This window comes from Neodiprion fabricii, chromosome 3 (assembly GCF_021155785.1).
Source record: "Neodiprion fabricii isolate iyNeoFabr1 chromosome 3, iyNeoFabr1.1, whole genome shotgun sequence".
In the NCBI taxonomy this organism is placed as follows: Eukaryota; Metazoa; Arthropoda; class Insecta; order Hymenoptera; family Diprionidae; genus Neodiprion; species Neodiprion fabricii.
In genome coordinates this window covers 14,064,094-14,087,061 of record NC_060241.1, presented here as the reverse complement: position 1 = coordinate 14,087,061, position 22,968 = coordinate 14,064,094, and positions in this window count along the sequence as shown.

The following is a 22,968-nucleotide window of genomic DNA, read 5'->3' as shown; positions in this document are numbered from 1 at the left end:
AGATAATCCAGTCGAATCTTCAGATTTAATTATAGAAAATGCGATAAAGGACTGGTTGAAGCTAGCCACAAGTAGGTATACATATTCAATTACGGGAAAAAAATCCGGAAATGGACCCACGCAGCATCCGCCTTCACCGCCCCTACCACTGCCGCCGAATTCACCCAACAATCGCAGGGTATAGCAACAAAACGTTAAAAGATAGTCCGCTATATCGTTTCATTGTAGTTCTTCTTCTTGCGTGCCATTTTAAAACTATTTTAGTTGTTGGGATCATTTTTTTCTTCTTTTAATTTTGGCTACATGCACTCTGTTCGTACCCATATTTTTTGAGTTCAGATGAGTTATTCGTAGTACCTCACTTATTCGTAATACTAACAATTTTTCACATTTAATTTCTTCTTTGAAAGTATAAGTCCGATTCACTTCTTGCATCCTATTATTTTATATTAAATTTGAGTTTTTCTTTTAACCACACCGAAACAAGTACACAATTTTTAAAAGTGTATCTAATTTATCTACCTTATTGTTCTCAAACGATTTTGCACTTGCATCAGTCGTAATACCTATTTGCCAAGAAAGTTTTACCATGCTACTTTATTTTGACAAACAGTTCTATTTTTATTTTGGATAAATCTTTACTTCGGTGTTGGTGATCTATATAATCAAAATATAGCTGGCGCTCATACGCGTTCTACTTTTTTTTCAATTTTTTAAATCATTTCATGAATCGTTTTAATGTTACATTATCATATCCGTACATGTGATACCCTATTAAAATGTATATTGTATGTAAATGTATGTGCTATGGTATGTACATTACATATTTGATATTTTTTCGAACCTTCGAGATATATGATGTTTGTTTACAAATTACCTAGCCTTGTGATTGGCGATAACACATGTAACTCGTTGATCCAATGCGTTCTATATGTAATAAAAATGTAAATGGCGTAAAATGAATATGATATATCAATAGTTAACTACTTGTGTTTGTTGTTTTTTTTTTTTGGTTTTTTTTTTCTACTTTTAGAAATTTTTTTCTAAAATGGTCAAGTACTACATTATCAAAACCGTAGATGCTATCACTATCGAAAATATAAAATGTACCGTTTTTTGTTTTAAGCTTTATATAATATATTAGGGTTTTGCAACAACTCACTCAGCTTTATGATTCACAAAATCGTAAGTCGGTGATCCAACGCGTTCTATGAAATACTAATCTAATCGGTGCAAACATGAATGTGATATATGAATAGTCAACTTCTTGTGTTATATTATTTTTGTTACTTTTGAAAATCTTTTTCTCAAATGTTTAAGTACTTGAAATGTAAAATGCATCTCTTTTTTTGTTTCACAATCTATATATGTTATATAGTATATACTATTTTATTTTAGTATAGCAGAGAAATATAGTGTGTACATGTGTATACATATATATAGCAAATATTGTTCCGAATGACGAAAAAAGAATGCTGTCTAAATTTAAGCACTCAATATTAATATTTAGAGGTGCATCGTCGCGATTTTGTATTTCCCATTTACATAACATGAAATTTTTTTTTTGAACTTTGGAATCTTATAACTCGTCAAGGCTTTAGTGTACTGATGAGACATAACGTATTTTTGAAGTGAATCAAACGCTCTACAAAAACGTAGTCATTTTATGATGAATCTTTTCTTTCAAAAGTTATTTAAGGTGTCTAAGGTATTTATGATGGTAAATCACTTTTTGAAAGAGTAGACTTATTATAAAATAATAAGGGTCTTTCTTTGTAGAGCGTTCAATTCCATTCAAAATTATGTTCTGGACTTATCAGAACGCTAATGCGTTGACAAGTTATAAAATTCTGAGCTTAAAAAAAAAATTTCCCATGTTATTCAAGTGGGAAATGGAAAATGACAATGATGCACCTTCAAATATTAATATTAAGAGCTCAAACTTTGACAACATTTCTTTTTCGTCATTTCAAACAATCTTTGCTCCTTGAATTAAGAAAAAAAAAATACGACTTTCCGATACAGTATAATATATTATAGTATGATATTTTGTACTCTTTTCAGCATTTAAGATATGATGCATTGTTACGAATCACCTAGTCCTGTTATATCTGTAATTCATCGTTTTAAAAGATCAATACATAATACTTACCTTACTCAGATCACCCAAGCTTCGATTATTCTAACCTAATATTTTAAACGTATAGATACGCGGAATTTTTCACCGAATTATACTTCAAATTTTAAATACGTTTTCCCTGCGTCTTATATACGATTATAACTATGTATAAATAACATCATATCTGTATATATTACCAATCTTCTGATGAATGTATGTGAATTCTACAAATATCCGCATCGTATTTAAAACATTCGGGGAAAACGTTGTTATTGTAGCATATTTCGCCGATACTTTTCGATCTATTCAACGGTTCAACCTTAGAGTTTTTCCAACGTGGGGCATCTCCACGACATCTAGTAAACGAATATGTATACAAAATAAATACTCTATGTATATGTGCTCCAATCGTATATTCCTTGAAGTAAATGGTCATAATTTGTACGACTATACACCGCGTATATGACACGTGTTGATAATACGTTTAGTTTCACGTATGCCGAGCGGAAATTTTTCAGTTTATTCAACGAATTCATCTGTGACATTTTAAACGTATAGATGTGGCAAAATTTCACCGTCGACGCATATGTCAAATTTTAAATGTTTTTCTTTTGCGTCTTACATACGAATACATGGATAACGGGAATATCCGTATATTGTACCCGTTTATTCCTTCGTGGTGAGTATACGCAATTCAACGATTATTTTACACGTATTTAAAACATTCTGGGAAAACAAAAATTATCGTTTATCAGGCGGACAATTTTCAGTATCTTCAACGAATTCATCTGTGATATTTTAAACGTATTTCTACGGCGTCTTATATACGAATACATGGATGTCACAAATCTCCATATATTGTACTCGTTTATTATTCAACGACTATTTTCCACGTATTTAAAACATTCTGGACATACGTAAAAATTATCGCCTACCAGGCGGACATTTTTCGATTCATTAAACGGTTGGGTCTGATGCGTTGTAAGAGTTTGGTTGTGTGAATTTTTCTACGTTTAATCAACAATCGTGTTCTTATTGGGAGTCTAGTTGGCTAGTTACAACATGACATTACCTACATCTCCGCCCCTCCTTTGCCGCCTTACAGTTGTAAAAAACACAAAATTTAAGCAAGCAAGTCGTAACTTGAACAATATCATAACTGATCATAACCCTCCCGCGGCGCCTGGACTTCTTCATGTTTCATAGCAAAGCTTTCAAATAGTTTATGTAAATACATGTAATATAAGTTTTTAATCAAATATATTTTTGCATTTCATTCAATTTATTAAAGTATAAATGTTATGTTTTAGTAGCCCTTATATGCACAGTATTTTTGTAACTACGATTTTATTGTTGAGAAAATTTATTGTAAGTATAATCGTCTGCAAATAAGGATGTATAGTCAATTTATATTCCACTTCTTTTAGTCAGATACAAACAGTTGTTTTATGTAAATAACGTCTCTTACAAATAGTAGGCTAATATTTTCACATAAGAAAAATATAGAATTTGACTCAAATTCCACCAAAAAATTGCTATTTTAAAGAAGCGGAATTCTCGGATCAAAAAACTTTAAACCTACAACTTTGCACTTTAATTTTGTAAAATTTCCGGGGGAGGAGCCCCGGATCCCCCGTTTTCGTTGGATGGTATTCCATAACTACCAAACCCCCCGGTGTGGGTGGACGCAAATGTCAAGTCCCACCAAGGGTGCGGCCATACCTAGATACGGCTCTGGTCGTAGTCAATCGGCTGGTTGGAAGCGGGGATCGCGGGGTGTTGCGACGGCTCGAGCAAGACACATGTGACGTACCGATAATATTCACGACCTGTGTCTCTGTGGCGTTACCTCCCCTCGCGCCGTCTTCGGCGAGAGCGCTCCCCTTCTTCTGCTTTCTTGGTACGCCGTTTTGCAAGGTAACAGGTAATACTTCTCTTTTGTCGAGTCTGGCGAAATTGTAAACAACACGACTGTGTTGCGGGTCGTCTGGCGTTTATTATTGTTCTAGGCGCGATCGAATTTCACAGTGATTCGTTTATGTGCGTGGGGCGATATAGCAGCGCAATATATGAGAATGCAGAGGACTGTTCGATCCACTGGACACTCACACATACCAAATAATTGTTTTGAAGGAATTTTTTTCGCATAGGTGGGTGTGAGATGGGAAATTTGCTCGTCGACTTAGCTGCACCGGCTCAGATGTTATTCGGGGTTGTATGTGTGATGCCTTGTCCGAACAACGTTGATTTTGACACCTTCTAACTTCCGAGAGATGTATAACGGTGTGTCTGTAACGTGGTTAATCACACCGGTAAACACGAGAATCGACTGCGTGAGTTTCATCTATAGGTACACCATGCGACACACTATAGTTTGAAATAAATTTGCGTGACTTCAGGTTATCGGGTCTTATACAGCTGCAGCTTGCTTGATAATCCGCGATCTTACCATACTTGGCCGAACACAGAAAGAACCGAGTTCGTTAAAGAACTCTTCTCTGACACGAAGAAATCTTCTGCGAGATTTATTTTACGCCTTGAATTGCCCCATGTTGGGCGCCATGTTGTAACACGAATTAACGAAAACGCGACAGTTAAATACGAGATTGTAATCCGGACGAATGAATGGTCGTAATGATCGTTCGAGGCATCCGACAATCTAAGTTGAGCAAATTTCTTTAAGGACGAGGATTGTGGTGGATTCGGTATAAATTATACAGAATGTAGATGATCACCGTACCTTGTTTATACTCTCTTCCACAGGTCTTCTATACTTCCCACTCACACACTCTACCCTTTTTTTTTCTTTCTTTCTATGCACTCAGCACGTGTAGCTCGCTACTATACTGTAGGAAGAAGACTGCTTGCTGCCGCACCGTGGACACAGCCCGGCGTGTCTACAGCTCAGCTACGCGAGTCTATGCCTGTCATGCCCGAGGGTCCAAGAAGCTGTTGTTGCAGTAAGTTACAACGGTAATTAGCTAATGAGATGCGAGGGCGACCTCCCGGTGCCCGAATCCACATGGTCAGCATTACACCGAGTGCTTCGACGGTGTTCCGACGGTGTTCCGACGATTTTCAATCTCATTGCTCACACGTTCAAGATGTTGACAAAAAGTATCTCAAGATAATTCTCACGCATTTATCTACACATCTTAGCAGATAATTTATTTTAATTTAGTGGTACCAAAGTTAGTGGTTTATCCGTATTATTGATGATAATTGTGACTTAAAAAAAAAAATTTTTCATGCTGAGCACTGCTGATGCTCATTCAGCAGTCTTTTGTCTCAGTTCTTAGTACCAGTTATAAGAAACAAAGTTGAACCTTATACAAGGGTTCGTTATTGGTCTCTACGTGACTTTAGCCAGGAGGGGTGGAACTCGCCGGTTTAGGCAATACGATATTTTAATGTTATCTATGGCCGTAGCTTTCGTTACAGCGTTAAAAGGGAATTATTAAAAACACTTCACGTGTTGAGAATCCTAGTTATATTGTTATTTCGAAAAAGGTACGCCGAAGCAATACGCCGTAAGTAACACATGAAATACATAACCATGTTAAAAATTCTGTCAGACGCATGTTACGTTCCAAAAGGGATGCTGCGAGTTAATTCTGATTCGCTGCGTGATTTAGGTTATTCTCCTGACTTACGTAGTTGACGAAAATGAATCTCAGAAATCTGCTGATCAGCTCCTCAGGTCTTCTCGTTCCGCTCAACTATATTCTAAGGTGTGATGTGAAGATTTCGTGAGCTTTCAATGTTCTTACATATGTGGAAGGATTCGTCGAAGAGAGCCAAATTCTCTGACCCTCTCCGACCAATCCTTCCACATATATTCTAAGAGTTTGTTAATTTGGGGTCCCGCCAACCATCACTATGCATAATTGAAATAATTATCGACGATAAAACTTGGGTTTATTACACGTTTATTTACACAATCTCCGTCAAATTCTCAATTGTAAGATTTATGATGATTTTATAACTGATGTAATTGTTTATCACGGTAACTGTTTGCGCTCGGCATCGATAGCGGTAAGAGATCTTTTACCAACGAGGGTTGTAAATCCTCGTCAAACCAATCGGGAAAGATTTTCGATGCACTGGCTTCCTTGAGACAATTGGGTTTGACTCAAAGATGATTCAATGTTATAAGGTTTAGTCAACAAATATATTTATTAACAGACTTGAAATAATTTGAATACACTGTTGAGTTCGGTTGTACGAGATTCACGCGGGGTAGTGAGAAGAAGTTGTGGCAGTAGAGTAAGTTGGTCTTCTCTTCGCGTTGGTCGAAACGAATCTGATCTTAAAGGTAGGTTTTAAAAATTAGCTAAGTTCCGATGGCCAAAAAACTACTGGAAGGGGTAGGATTGTCCCTTGAGAGAAGGGATGAATTTTGCTTGAGAGTGGGAGTGAGCACGTGAGCCAGAAGCAGAAACGTACATTCCCAATGTGCGATGCACGTGCGGGCGTTTTAGGATACACGTCATAAAAAAAAACAAGGAACGAAAGGTGAAGATTAGAGGACTGGTAGGTAGGCAAAGGTATTTACGAGTAGAAAGTAGAGAATTTGTCGAGATTGCAAGACTGACTGCCAGATGTGGCAGACCGGCGTAAGGAGTATCCTTTTTTGCAAATCAGTCAACGCAATTCGTCCATAAGGGATGGGAACTTCCAGCAGTTGAATAGTTTATGACCTTAAAACGTGACTAAAATGTCCACGCAGAGATTAGGATTAAAGACTGTAAAACGTGAAAAAGAATGCCGCTAATTTATACCGCGGATTCAACAGTAACTACTGCTACTGAGTTATGTAATTGTTAAATTTAGTTATTCTGTAATATCGATTCTATGAACTGTTTTCTTTTATGTCTGGAATTCGAATATTTCAATTCTCTTTGGTGTCTAGAATTTGAATAATTCTTTTGTTCTTAATAGGGGTTAAAATTGATGGAAAGGGTAGGAGGAGTTCAAAAGAATCGCAGTTTTTTGTGGGTCTTCTATGATTGATTGAGTTTGTTTGATATCAAAGGGTAAAGGTGAAAAGATAGGTTTAAGACACAAGCGGTGAAGCATTAATTGGTCTCATTGCCCTTAAGATTAGGCGCTATCCCCAGTTCTGCGAATAAAAGCATATTTATTTAAGTCACTGCAGCTGCGATAGTAAATTAAGGGTCTTATATGAAAGCCAATCTTGGAAGATTTAATAGTCAAAGACGAAGAAAGGGGAAAAATATATGTACCATATATGCATATAAGTTTAACGGTTAATGTAGCGTAGAAACTATTGATATAAGGGTATTTGCAGATCATGACGGTAATTATACATGTCGGTATTAGTCTAAGAATCATAGATAAGAGCACGTAAGGCTCTCTTACGGTAACTGCATGTTGGTAAGGTAGGGTTCAGAAAGAGCGCCGCCGTGAATACCGGCTGACACGTAACACGCAGATAAATACGTACAGAAACTGTGCTAAAAGCCATATGGAAACAGACACAGAATCAGTTCACCGTCTGTTTCTTTACGGTTTTTGAAACATATTCTGTATCTTTTCGTCTACGTCCAACCGAATTTTTATCAGAGAAAGTTGTGTCTGACGATACTACGATTTTCATGAAGCTTCTGAGCACTTACCACTTGAAGAAAAGTTTCAAAACATTTAAATGGCCAAATACATCCGTTCGTCCTGAGTATATTATCATCGCAAAACTGTCAGAGAAAAAGTAAAGTTGATCAGAGCAAAAAAATAAAAAATGCACGGATTAACGTAAAACTACTTAAACATCTGGACAAAGATTCCATTTGGGCTTAGACATAGCCTTGCGCATACTGCCTGACCATGATTGATGATAACGGACTGGTGCAGCGTGTAACGTTCGATCTTCATAGCCCTTATTAGAATGTGTTTCCTGAAAAATCTCTAAATGGACTCTCGTAAGAAAGTTTTTTCATCATGTGACTGCGACAACATCGATTGCCAATTGGAATATATAACCTTCTCTTCACGAATACTTGCACGCGGGCCTTAAACAGCACAATCGTGGGGTTTTTATTTAATTAGAATATTATCTAGAGATACGTATGTGTATATATACTTCATTTTCGTTATGCTATGTTGAAGCCCCGTTCTAACTTGTTGCCGCTGAAACCTCGTATTCATGAATAACGGCGAACCGTTGAAAGTTCTTGTTTGATCTGTAGAAATTCACAGTAGCGCGTAGCTAACTGTTTACTGTGACTGGTGATTATCTTCACACCGCTACCGGTCAACCGAATAAGGCTTCGGTATTTGATTTGGAAGCAGACCAATAATTTTAAATGTTATGTAGTCATTGATTTAAAACAACGTTAAAACTTCAAACCAGAAGTAGCTGCTAGTGACGAACAATACATAAGTTGAACTGAAGAATATGTTATATTTCAGAGTTTTATGGTCAAAGACTTCAAAACGAACGTTAAATCGGTAACGTTTTTCGAAACTAATCACACAGAACAGTTTTAGTGTTATTTCTGAAGTTGGAAAAAATCATCTTGAGGTCATGCCGATAAAATAATAAAAAATATAGGTTTCTAATTTTTTCAACAATGACACACCGTCTGAAGAAATCTGAAAAAATTACTGAAAAATACATAAAAGTAGACGTTTACACTGTCAAAAGGAGAAGGTAGTCACTTTTCAAAATCTGCCGAAAATCAGCATTCTAAATGTTCAAGAATTTTTGGAAGCTGGACTTTGCTACCAAAGAATATAGAAAAAACCGTTGACATTTTCACAGATGTTCGCTGGATTTTCAATTTTTTTCATCATTTCATAAGTCAAAATGGTGGATTTAACTCAAGAAAACTGAAAGTCACGTCTTTTCCAATAACTTCGAGCAAAATGGAGTTGGAATGCTAAAACTTGGTATGAGTCAGTTATTCATCAATAGAAGACAGAAGGTCACTTGCAGAATCCATTCGGAGCGTGGGCACTCTTGGCGTGCCTACTCGGCTTTGCCCTTCGCATAGATACTAAGTTGAAACTTGAAGATGTAGGATCAATTTCTCATATGTTACACGTAATCTACTCAGATAATGAAAGGCTCGAATATGCTTTAAATATTATCTATGTTTTTTAAAATGATATTTATGACAGTCTGAAATTCATTACAGCTGCTTTTTTTTACAATTTCAGTCCTCGTATTGCGGCTACTACACGAGGAGGAACATCAAATTGAAAATGCGTAAGTATACGAACAGTTGAATACTCAAGGATTTTGTCACATACAGGCACAATACACTTGACAATGAGTTATGAATGAAAAACTGTGCTGGACTAGAAGTGAGTACATGTGTGCATTCTGTGCCAAGGTCACCATTCAACATGCCAATCAAGCTCTGTTGTACTGACATTTTTTATCTTATCGACAGTCAGATATATTACTGACATGTTCAAGGTACCCTCGCCTACAGCTACTTTTCAACAGTGGGTAGTTAAACAACCATACCATGAGATTTCATATTTTTACTGGTCGATGGTGTTTAAGAGTTCACGTACCAACGGGGAGTCAAATTGTAGTACGACTTGTTTTAAATTTTAACCACCGGAGGGAACTAGAAAGAACTTTTACCGGTAGAAAGTTGAACTGCATTACCATTAGGGTGATCCTTATTTAGGGTGCGGAAAAATACTCTCCGGGCCATCCCCCACATCTACTTCATATAATTTAAAAATGAATTTCCTAATTTTTTCAGATTTTTATCTTTACTGTATTCCGTGCTTGTGAAAGGGAAAGTTTTCCACTTAAAATACACGTGTCTCGGATGCATTCGCAGTATATATTTTATTTTCAAAGCAATAGTGTCCAACAAATATGCAATTGCGAGGTTCAGTGGGCATTGGTGCTACTATTTGATAAAGAATTAAGATCATCATACCATGCAATCTTGATGACTTGCACAACCTTGAAATCTGAACTTTTTTTTACATACTATGTACGATAATATAAATTTCCTATTTGATAATAACACCAATGCCCATTGAAACCTTGCAGTTACAGATTTTTTTGAAGAATTTTACTCTTACAATATAATATATACTGAGCTTGTGTCCAAAGCACGTGCATTTCGAGTAAGGATATGTACCCTCCTGGAGGCACAGGTTGGAGTTGAAATAAAAATATGAAAAAAATTGGAGGATTGGTTTTTAATCATTTAAAATTGATTCATGGGGCGATCCGAAAAAAATTCGTCTACACCCCAAATAATGACGATCACCTTCATCCAAGATTTTCACTGTTAGAAGAAGCGAAAATCATCAAGCGTTCGTGTGTTGCAGTGAACAATTTCATACCGTCAATCTATTAAGTCTGCTTCATTCACAATCAACTCCACTGGATAGCAATTTTCAAGTAGTCTACTTTACCAAAAAATTTAATATCTAATTCAATAAAACAATTTGATACTTAATATCAGGCTCATAATGTACATTAAAGTGAAATATTTCGATAATGTTAATTTGCTTATGGTTATGGAATAAATGTTTCTCGGAAAATGTCTATTTTGAGACAATGCCACTTATGGACAGTAGTGTATATATAAGAGTTCTAACCCAAAGATGGAAGCACTCGCCTCTAGCTCCCCCCTCGCCCCCCATCCCTTGTTCCCCCCTAAATCGGCACCGCTCCCCCCTCGTTCCCCCCAAAACCCGCGGCGCTACCCCCTTCGTTCCCCGCCAAACCCGCGGCGTTCTCCCCTTGTTCCCCCCTAAACGTCGTTGGTAAACTCGCTAATTTTACCTCTTTTCGATTACTGTGCATTAGTTTATTTCGATTTAACAGCTGCTCTGGAGCTTAAGCTAAAGCGCGACCTCAATTCTTGTGTGCGATTCATATTTGGGTCATTCCATGTCAAATCGACCAATAGTTGGAATTGATCCACTTTGATTTGGCTGAATTTTGATCAGGAGTTTTCTTCTATCCTATTACGAAGTTCTGCCAAAGGGAAAAAAATTTTTCAAATTTTTCCTGTTTTTAAACTTATATTTTAAATATCTTGAAAACTGTTGCGAATTAGGAAATGATCAATGGTTAATTTTAAACGGAATACTTGGGGCTGTGATAAAAAAATTCTCAAAAAAAAATATCGAAATATCTCAAACTTGTGAAATTTTGAATTTTTAAAAGTTCTCAAAATTGACGCTCGACAATAAGTTTTTGACTCAAATTTTTTTGTATACTACCTTAAACCAATCTTAAGAGATCCTGAAATTTTTGACACTGTGTTTCTTGATTTTTCCAAAATATGACTTTTTGAATTTTATTAGAAAATAATTATTTTCTGAAAAAAAAATTTTTTTTTCATTTTTATCTTAAATGTGTTCAGTTGATCGTCTTAGTTTGTAATTTTGACCAATTAAAATTTTATTTAGTGGTATAAATGATGAGCAATAAGAATATTGATGACACGTGTTTATATTTATTCATTTCAAAAATTGATTCAAATGTAAGTTAATTCACTTTATATTGCGAAAGTCGTTTTTTCTTCAATCCTTTTTGTACTGTTGTTGCTTCTTTTCTTTTTCTTAACCTGAAAAATGTTAATATGATATTTTTATTTTGAATCCAAATTTGATATTGATGAGATACTAACACACAAAATTTGAATTTTTTTACCTGCTTCTCATGTCTGGTTCTTCAACGAACACGTATATATCCATATTTCTCAATCAAAAATCCTTTCCTTGCTCAGATGATGATAAAGTTTTCATTCTTATCACATCACTTGAAATGGGGATGGCGGCGTGACAATTTCGGATTCCTTGTACTGGTGGAGAGTAGTATCATGATATAACATTAAAACTGGAATCATGCTTCGAAAATCTTATGGAAAATGATTCTGATAGTATTAAAAATAAACAATTGAACATTGACGATAATCCTGCATTAACTGGAAAAGAAATGATAATGCAGTTGAAAGAAAAATGTAATAACTGTGGTAAAGCGAGTGCAAAATTACAGATTTTATCTCTTTTGCCTTCAAGTTGGTCGACAAAGAAAATTGTTAAAATTTTTTAAGCATCTACATATATGGTGAAAAAAGTAAAACGAAAAGTGAATGAAGACGATATTTTATTCACTCTACAAAAAAACAAAATTCACCCTTTATTAAAAAGTACTGAAGAAAAAATTCAACAATTTTATCGAAACCAAGATGTAAGTAGAGAGTTACCAGGTAAGAAACAATTTAAATCTGTTCATGTGAATGGCAAACGGGTACAAAAACAAAAACGTCCAATTTTGGGTAATTTAAATGAAATTTACAAATTTTTTAAGCAGAAATATCCATTTGAAAAAGTCCGTTTTTCAAAATTTGCTAGTCCGAGACCCCCCGAATGTGTTCTTGCTGGCGCGTCTGGCACTCATGTAGTTTGTGTCTGTGTCATTCACGAAAATTTCAAACTGTCATTTCATGGTGCAAAACTCGAAAAACTAAAATATCATGATGAAAGTCAATCGTTTTCTTCTAATCGAGATTGTTTGAATATGGTCATTTGTCCACAACCTACGAGTGACTGTTATTTGGGAACATGTAGTTCCTATCCTGGCTCGACAGAATTAAGAAGAACAATCGAGAATCTCTTTGTTGATAACTTTTTAGATGAAATAACGTACAAACAATGGACTCAGGTAGATCGATGTTTTTTGGAGACCGTTGTAAAACTAACTGATGATTTTGTTGATCATTTGATAGAATCTATTCCAAAATTGCTTCAGCATGATTTTATTGCTCGTCAACAGGGTGAATTTTTCCAAACTACAAAAAAGAATCTCGAACTTGGGCAAGTACTTGTTGTTGCTGACTTTTCGAAAAATTATTCGTTTTTACTTCAGAACAGTGTCCACGAAGCATATTGGAACAATACTCAAGCAACAATCCATCCATTCGCTTGCTATTATAGATCCATAGATGAAAATGTAGATAATATAGTACCTCTCAGTTTGATAATCGTTACAGACAACTTGACGCATAATACAACAGCAGTTTATAGTTTCCGGGAAGTACTGATACCGTTTCTAAAAAGCAAGGTCCCGAACATTTCTGAAATAATTTATTTTTCGGATGGTGCAGCATCTCAATATGAAAATCGGTACAATTTGCTGAACTTGCTACATCATCAGAAAGATTTTCAAATACCTGCGGAATGGCATTTTTATGCGACTTCACATGGAAAAGGTCCAAGTGAGGGTTTGGGCGAAACCTTGAAGCGGAAGGTTGATAGAGCCAACCTTCAATCAACAGCTGAAAACCAAATTCAAACACCTTCAGAACTATGCCGTTGGGCAATAGAAAATGTTCACGGAATCCATTGCCACTTCGTTTCAAATGAGCAGATTCAGTGCAATGAAAAAAAACTTGGGAAAAGATTCAAAAATGCTCCACAGTAGTATAACAAGGGGGGTTCTAGATAGAAATACCTTCTTTACCGACCAAGCCGACCAATCCGCCTATACATGCGTCCCAGACGCAAGCCCTTGAAAGTTACCCCCACTCTCGTAAGATAAAACGTGCTCTGCCGACCGTTCGTCGGTAAGAAAATCTCCCAAACGACCATGATCGTCGATGAAAAATCCTTCAAATGGCCATGTTTGTCGGTAAAAAATCCTCCAAATGACCATGATCGTCAGTAAAAAATGCCTGAAATTGCCGTAGTGTTACCCCTTGTGGGATAAATTGTGCTTTTTGTCGGTAAAGAAAATCATGCTCATCGAGCAGGATCGATAACTGCATTACCGAGCGCACTTCGTGAATCCTCAGGCGTTCGAGCGGACCCCGTGGATCCTCGAACATTCGACCGAGAATCCTGGCGTGTGTCAGGTCTTGAGAGCTTCCAGAAGATTCGAGAAGATTCTCACGGCCTTGAACGAATCTAGACTGACTAACAATTCGTCCGACGTGTTTCGACTCGACGGTGAGCGGCATGCGGTCAAAGGATTTCGGTGCGACGTTGAATTCTGAAAGACCCGCTCTAGCCTTGAACGAATTTGAGACAAACAATTCTCGGAATCGTCCGACGAAAACAATACTCGGAATCGTCCGACGAGTTTCGACTTGACGGTGAGCGGCCTGCGGACAACGGATTGCGAAGCGATGTTGAATTCTGGAAGGTTCTGAAATGAAATCTCAACTAGCAGGACAGAGGTTCCGAATTAACGGTTGATATTGACGATGCAAAATATTTTATCAAAAAAAACTCAAGATTACAGTTTTACATGAAATTAATAATGCTGATATATGGGTATTCTTACTCAACGGTATCGTACCCATGCTTCAGGCAATGAGAATGAATAACTGTTCGAGTAGATACTGATTGTCTTCTGTGTTTGAGTAAAAAATTTCGCAGTAACAATACGTTTTGAGCTGCACAGTTTGGACGTAATACAGCGTGATGCGTACAGTTTGAATTTGTATACGACATTTTATTCAATTTCTGCAACGACGGACAACCCATCCAGTCCATCAAATCAACGACTTCGACTTTTTCACCCAGAATTTTCTGCAGCCAACATCTCTTCTTCAAACCTTTTACGTAAACTGTTGAAGCATCACGCAGCGACATACATTCGATGGTGGAGTCGAGCTTCTCGAAAGGTAAATTTCCAGGATAGTCCATGATAATTCCGTGACAGCCACAAATTTTCGCTTTTGAATGGAGCGAGTAAATAATTCCAATCGTACGGCGGTTCGAAGAGAAAAATTGACGGGTTGGTATCTTCGTCGAGTGACACAACTGCCAACTCTTCTGGTGTGAAACCGGGACCCGGTCTTCTGAATCCTTGTACGTAGACTATGAATCCCATCGTGAAAAATACTGAATCGATTGTCACGACGTTCCAGGTTTTTATACCAATTTCCTCACCCCACCACTCAGCGGGTTATATTCAATTATACGATCATGTAAAATCAAGCAGTAGGCAGATGTACCAGTAGGAATGTTATTTTTAGCCTCAAATTCGATGCGAATCCAGATTTCTCACCGGTCCAGATTTCAGAGCCTCGTTTTGTTTCGAACAGTCGATGAAAATCAAAGTTTCGCACTGTAGAAATTCGCTCTTCGTCAACAGAGGCTCAGGTTCTTTGCCGTAATAGGTGTCTTGAAAGTTTGCGTACATCTCGTACAGTAATGCAAAGCGATTGTGACTCATGTCCAAGTTCAGATTACCGCACGGATAATACTCGGAATTCAAGAAGAGCTGACGTCAGTAATGTTACAGTGATCAGGATGACTGGCATTTTTGCCGACTTTGTTTTTTCGATTCGTTTGAAAACCGAGCATGACAAATCGCGGTTTTTCCAAATGGATGGACGTTTTTACAGTCCAAACGTGTTTCGTGGTTGCCGGTAGCAAAGGATATTCGTACAACTCCCAACTGCGGAAGCTCATAAAGACTGGTGTATCTTTTTCAATGAAATTCAACAGTGCGATTTTTCGTTGATCCGAAAGCTTCACATAGGGTACTAACCATTTCACAAGATCGATCACGATTCTAAAGTCTTCGTCTTGATTTTGAACGATGGCATTTGAATCACTTTTTGATCTTGTAAGAATCAGCTCGTGTTTCGCGTTAACGATGATCTTGCGATAGTCTTCAGGGAAGCCCAATATCATGTTCAAGGGAATAACTACGTCAACGTTGCCATCGGCATCAGTTAATTTTTTCGTTTCCTGAACATCGACCATCCAGCATTTTCCATAAGCCAACATTGACCAGGTTTGAGCGAAGCGAAACCTTTCAGCAGGCTGGTCAGACCAACGTTTTTACAATTATCAATCTCTACAGCGTTTAGTTCGTACCGTACATCTTCGAACAAATGACAGATGGCGTTATTTATTGAAATTGTGATCGCTGCTGCAGTGCCGTCCGATTTGAGCAATTTTTCAGAGATATGTAGCGAACTCTTGCTCGGTAATACGCATAAATCCTGATGCTGAACGGTGATTCGAATCTAATCGCTGTTGTTGAAAGTTGACGATGCGTACGGTTTGTGTGCGTGTATTTCTCGGTGGGCGATCGATTCGTCAAAGACGACAGGTGTATGAATGCTCAAGATTTCCTCGTCCATGGTACGTAGCATACAACGAAACAGCAGAATCGCAGTTTTATTTGTCGGAAATTCCTTTTCCAAAATGTGTCAGCTTCAAACCCAGAGCTATCAGGAACTTCACGTTCCGACGTGTTAGCGGTTCGGGAATCGATCGATGACTGACTTGATCGAGACATGCTGACTGACTAATATAACTCTTTTTGGACAATCTGTTATATACAATACCCATCTTTTATTGCGATTTGATGTGCAGTCTTACAGTTATAACTGCTCCGCGAAAATCAACCAGATCTCCGTCTTGATCTACCAACCGAAGCTGTACGTGATCTGTGGTCTTGACGATGATCGGAAGGTAAATGACGTGCGACGGCACTTCCACGATCTTATATCCCGGTGGAACGATAGGGAAAAATTCATGAATAGTATGCACTTCATGTCCATTGACGTAGGCGCCCGTTGTAATGCTGCATTCGACTCGCAACGCGTTCCGAAAATCCGAAAAGCTGACCAATAGAATCGTCAGGTTCCAAATTTACGATATGGTTACATTTGATTTTGCTGCATAACCTATTATTGTTAGGCTTCATGCTGATTTCAATGTTGGTATTTTTTAACGCGTCTCGAACATACTTTTCAATATCCTCAATTTCGTAGCTGCCAGTGGATATAGTGACTACCTTATCGGCTACGTATATTTTATTGCGACCGACATCAACGTTGGGAATGGAATTAAAGGTTAACAGTTCAACAAGACCGAGAACATAATTTTTGTTCAGAGCAAGTTTGATCGGAGAAAAATATTGCGCTTTGAGAATCGAAGACGTTCCCGATATAGTTAATGTAAACGAATCATCCATGACTGCAAGTACTCGACTGACGTTATCAAATTACGTGTCATGTTCATACAGCTCAGCGCTTCAAAATTTCAAACACAAGTGTCCGCAATCGAATGTACCGTAATCTTGATACCTTTTGTCGTTGTACTTAACGCTACCAACACCGAGATATTTCACGAGGTCCAACGGCGGTTGAAGATGACCGAAACTGTCGAAGTAAACTACATCGCTGCCGCGTTTCTTATTTGAAACCCAGTGTGTCTCAGGGCCATCTTTATCGTTGAGATTGACTACAGTTGTTTCGTTTCTCCGCGGCCCGGTTTTGGGCATTTCGTTGCGCATAAAGACACCTCGGAAGTATAGAATTTTCATGATTTTTGCATACTTCAGCGAATCCCAGTTGGCCAACGCTTGGCGTGGTAGCTTCACATTCAGTTTTTTGAAAGATGAAGACCGAAACCCTTTATATAAAGTTTGAGATGGAGACCTTCACCTAAGGCGATCGCTTCCATCGTTTTGTTATGCCGTTTACTTTCCTCCAATCCTCGTTTAGGCGCGCTCGCATCGTTTACAGCCTTTGCTATACCCGCAGCACCTCCGGCTAACGCACCCGTAGCGCTGAGACCGGCAAAAATGGGTATGAGAAAAGGTAGAAATCCGCCAACTTTTGAGGGTACCGGTGGAACGCGCGGTGATCGGACATTCTGTCTACCACCTTCTTTTTTTACAGCTTCTCGAGCACCTTTGAGTGCAGACTTGATGATCGTTTTCGCGTCGTAGCTTCGAATCATAGACTGTTTTGCTGCTCGTATGGTTTTGTTTAAGGAAACGTTCTTAGGTTTTCGACAACCCATGCCTAACTTTGTTTTCACCTTCATCGTGTTAACTATAGCCCAAGCGGCTGCGTTCTTACCTAAATTTGCATCCTTTGCGAGAACCCGTTTTCAGGCTTTTTCTGCTAATATTTTATCTGCAATGCTTCTAGCTTCAAGGTTCTCACGATTTTTCAAGTACGCTATATCGTGTTTCTTACACGCTGCATCTAGAGGATTAATGCCGGAATCGTCTCTCGCGAGTCTTTGTGTCAACTTCGTACCAGGACCGCAGTATTGGTAACCCGGAACATGCAACTCGATCGGAAGTTTGTTGATAATGCTATTTACCAAACCTTTTCCACTTGATCGCTTTTTCGAGGATAGTTTACGATCACGTGTGTGCACAATCATGTCCGCTCTGTGACTGAAAGAAAGTTGTTATGAACGATGCATTTATAGAAAATCCAGCCAGTCACGTTCGAGATGAGGTACGAGACACAATCGACCAAGCTGCCCGTGATGAATTTTGACAAATTCACGCAGCAGAGTACAAAACGGAAAAAACGTCATGACGAATTGTTGCCGAGTAGTGTACGTGCGGTATTCTACGGACCATCTAACTGCGGCAAAACCAACGCATTATTTGCGCTTATAACGCATCCAACCGGTTTGAAGTTCGAGAACCTGTACGTTTACTCAAAATCTCTCAATCAACCAAAATACAAGTTTCTGAGTCAAGTGCTCGAAAATGTCGACGATGTTGAGTATTACCCCTTCAACGAGCATGAGCACGTCATTGCACCGAACAAGACGCAACCTAACTCGATCATGATATTCGATGACGTAGCGTGCGAGGAGCAGGATAACATACGCGCGTACTTTCGTATCGGTTAGATATCACGATGTAGACTGTTTCTATCTTTGTCAGACGTACGCTCGAATCCCTAAGCATCTCGTGCGCGACAACACCAACTCGCTGGTCTTATTCAAACAAGACGAGATGAATCTGAGATATGTGTACAACGATCATGTAAACACCGATATGTCGTACGTAGAGTTTGAAGACTTGAGTTCAGCATGCTGGAACGGCGACAAATATGGGTTCGTAGTAATCGACAAGGAGAGAGAGCTCGGTAATAGTCGGTATAGGAGGGGATTTGACAATTTTATAAACATGACAAAAGAATACAGTATACGATCTTCGAAAACGACGAAACAGTAGCTTTCCAGAACTTGTTGTGTCAACATGCAGGAAATTCGTAACGAAAAAGAAGTCTTGCATCGAATCGCTCAAGCGAGTAATGCGATTTGTCGTAAGCACAGAATCCTCAAGACGGGAAAAGCGTCGCTGCAGGAAACAATGAAGGACGTCTTCAAACCTGTGGTAACCCCGCTGTAGGAATCAGTCAATGTTTCTCGAGGCACGAAACGTTTCAAGAAAGAGGTAAAGGAAGAACTCAAAACTAAAACGAAGGATGAGCCTAAGAACGAAATGGAAGCAGAAGATTTTTTGGCAACTGCAGAGAAAGAGGATCAAACTGTCACGGAATCGTCGGTGAGATCAGAAATTGAATATCTTGAGATGCTCAACGATAAACAAAGACAGCACGAGTTGGATACCGTGTACGGGGTACGGAGTCTTTCTACTGCAGGGCTGATGGTTGGTGACTCACCGATAAGCTTCAAACGCCATTCCGTTGGCATAGGCGGTACGTTCTATCCGAAAACTCAGGGACTGCTGGAGCTGCTGTTTAAAATGATGCACAACAGCGCTCACGTTACCCGCAACGACAAGGAGAATTACAGAAATATCCTTCTCGCAAAAAATGCTCCCAGAACATACTATAGCGCCACCGAGCCTATCCGAAACGCTCAGAGCGCCAAATTCAAACATTTAATTGCTGAGCTGCTCAATATTTGTATGTCAGGCAAAGGCGTATCACCATGGTCACAGATGTCGAAGCGTACGGGCAATGGTGTTCTGCTCCCTCAGGCTCGGGTTACTCGACAAGGTGTTGAAACGGATTATATTTTCTGGGACGACGCTAACGAGCTAGTGGAACGTCTTCGTTTGCTTATAGCATCTCAAGCGGCTGGGAATACAAGTCACAACAATGAAATTATGTCGATTCTCGAAGAATCACGGAAATCCGGAATCATTTATTAACCAACTCTCGTCGTTTCTGCAACCATTTACGAAATGAGCGTCGATGTGTTTGGATATCAGCTGAATAAAAACACAGCAGCGAGCTCGCGTGGTCCTCCTGGTGTCTGGTTTCAAATAACAGCGGACGGGCATTACGATATACAGAACAAGAGACTGTGTAATGTCGCAGATCCCGCGAAGCCGAACAATGCGGTAACCTTGGAAATCCTCAGACGAAAATTCAACTTACTGCAAAACCAAATCGACAACCTGGATCAAATGATCAAAGCTTTGGAGATCACGACGGAGAAAGCCTTGGATACCTTTTACACAGACTTTAGAACAGGCAGAGACTCGTCGATTCGAAACGCAGAAATCATTTCCAAATTATACACCAGACTAAGAGCGTTGGAATATGAACGGGAACAAGGAAGCACTGGTAACGGAACTGCATAAGCCTGCACGTCGAAATTACCCGCGCCGAGGTATAGACGTGAGCGGCATCGACGAGACCTGGCAGGCGGATCTTGTTGATATGACGTCGTACGCTGGACAAAACAAAGGCTACAAGTACATGCTCACAGTCATTGATATTTTTTCAAAGTATGCGTGGGCTGTACCGATAAAGAGCAAGTCTGGAGATGATGTTACGTAGGCAATGGAATCTGTGCTTGTCCAAACACGGGTACCGAAAAATTTACACGTCGACAGAGGAACGGAATTTCACAACTCAAAATTTGAATCTCTCATGTCACGCTACGGAATGAAACTTTACTCCACGTACAGTAATTTGAAGGCTTCGATCTGCGAACGCTCTAATCGCACGGTGAAAGGTAAAATGTGGAAACGGTTCAGTATGCAAGGAAGCTACAAGTGGCTTGACATCTTACCCGATTTGAGATCGATCTAATGAGACGGAACATCGAAGTAGACGAATGAAACCGTCCGATGTCACCGTTGCAAACGAAAGGCTGTTATTACGTTAGGCGTACGGAGGGCTTCGAGCGATACCTATCAAATCAGCAAAGTTCAAATCCGGCGACAAAGTTCGAATCATTAAATTCAAAAATGTCTTTGAGAAAGGTCACACTTCCATTTTAACGACTGAAATATTCACGATAAGTCGAGTGGAAAATAATTATCCAGTGACGTACAAGCTCAAAGACTACCGAGATCAACCCATCGCTGGTGGTTTCTGCTAGCAAAAGCTCCTCAAGGTTAAACATCCGGATATCTATCTGGTGGAGAAGGTGCTCAAGAAGCGTGGAAAAAAATTATACGTTGAGGCGTTAGGTTTCGACAATACACACAACAGTTAGATAAACGAATCGGACATGTAACATTGAATTAATCAATTTTTGTAAAAACGTATGAGCCTCTTTATTTTATACCCGATACATAACAAGTATGCATCTTTATTTGTTTGACAATCGACAGACATATGCATTGTTGTGAAATTATTCATTTTCCGGATTTTTCTTATTCGCTATCCTACATAATAATATTTTATACATCGAAGTACAGTTATAAATTAAATCCTACATAAATTACGATACGGTAATTACAAAGCTAAGGTGCAGGCATGTAGCCCTACGAAAGCGTGTCGGTTATGTTTTGAAACACGATCCGCTTGTCGTTATTCCAGCTCAGTGCCACTTTCTGCTGTTCTACAGTGTATACCTCGTGCTTTCGACTTAATATCAAATGCTGATTTGTAGACGAATTTTCACGTTTCAAAGCACATTACAAATAATCGTCGAAAGTTATTTTTTTCAACGCTGATCATCAACACCTTTAGCACGTTTATTGTTTTTCTCATTTTCCAAGACTCGGAATGCGTACAATTTCGCTTTTAATCCTACTAATTCCAAAATTATTTTACCGTTATTCTCATCTTTTATTAAGTCGAGGACTTTTTTGTTCGCTAGATGCATTCCATAAGCGTTATCAAGCAAATAATCAGACGTATCAAATTTCCGCAAGTCCTCCTTCATATGTTCGTATATGTCGGGTACGATAAAGTAGTGAATCAAACTGTCGGTATCCGTAAACATTAATTTTGCTCGGTTGCCGAATTTCCATTGAATATAATTATAATGAAAATCGTAGATATATGTTTTAGACGGATCCAGGATGGAGAAAACTGCATAAAATGGTTTATTCAACTCGACTTTTATTTCACTCTTTTCGACGATAATCATCTCTCTGTCGAAAACGATGCAGCTGTGAAAATCAGGTTAGGCTATGGTAGCTTCAGCACCCTATCGTCCATCCCATTTCACGATCAGCCTGAGATCTCTATACTTCCTAACATTTTCCACTGATTTGTCGAAAAATGCGTTATGCATTAGTTTGTAAAAATTTTCACGAATACGTTGTGATATATTTTCCGCAAATCGGTATTCATATCTATGTATTTTTTGAGCCACGGGGTTTGCCTGAATCTGAGAACTCTGTGAATTTTGAGTAATTTTAAGCCTAATTCCAAACATTGTTTCAAAACGCGATAGTGAACAACGTAATTTTTCTTGGAAAGTAGCGTGGTCATCAATTTCGGCTGTTTATTGTTCTAAATCGGAGGTACACAGTGCTCCGGACATAATTGTAAATCTTTATGAGTTTTATGCAACTCCTCAGGATATTCCAAATCTACCTCTAGTATATAACCAAACTCCGCATCATTCGGGATGGCAAGAACGTCGCACTATCGGAAACCTGACACCTATTCGAAGGAACAGTATTGCAGAGCATAGCTCATAGCCGCACCGTACAAATTCTTAACGTCAAAGTACATGAGATAATATCCTTCGACCTCAGGATCGAATGCTTTCCCCATGTACCTGTTGTTAGCCTTTGCGTATCTGTTCGAGTACTGTGAATCACCACTACGAATACCTTTTTCGACAGCATAACCATGTCTATGTCGGTGAGAAGCTCGAGTTCGATGTCTGTACATTTTAAC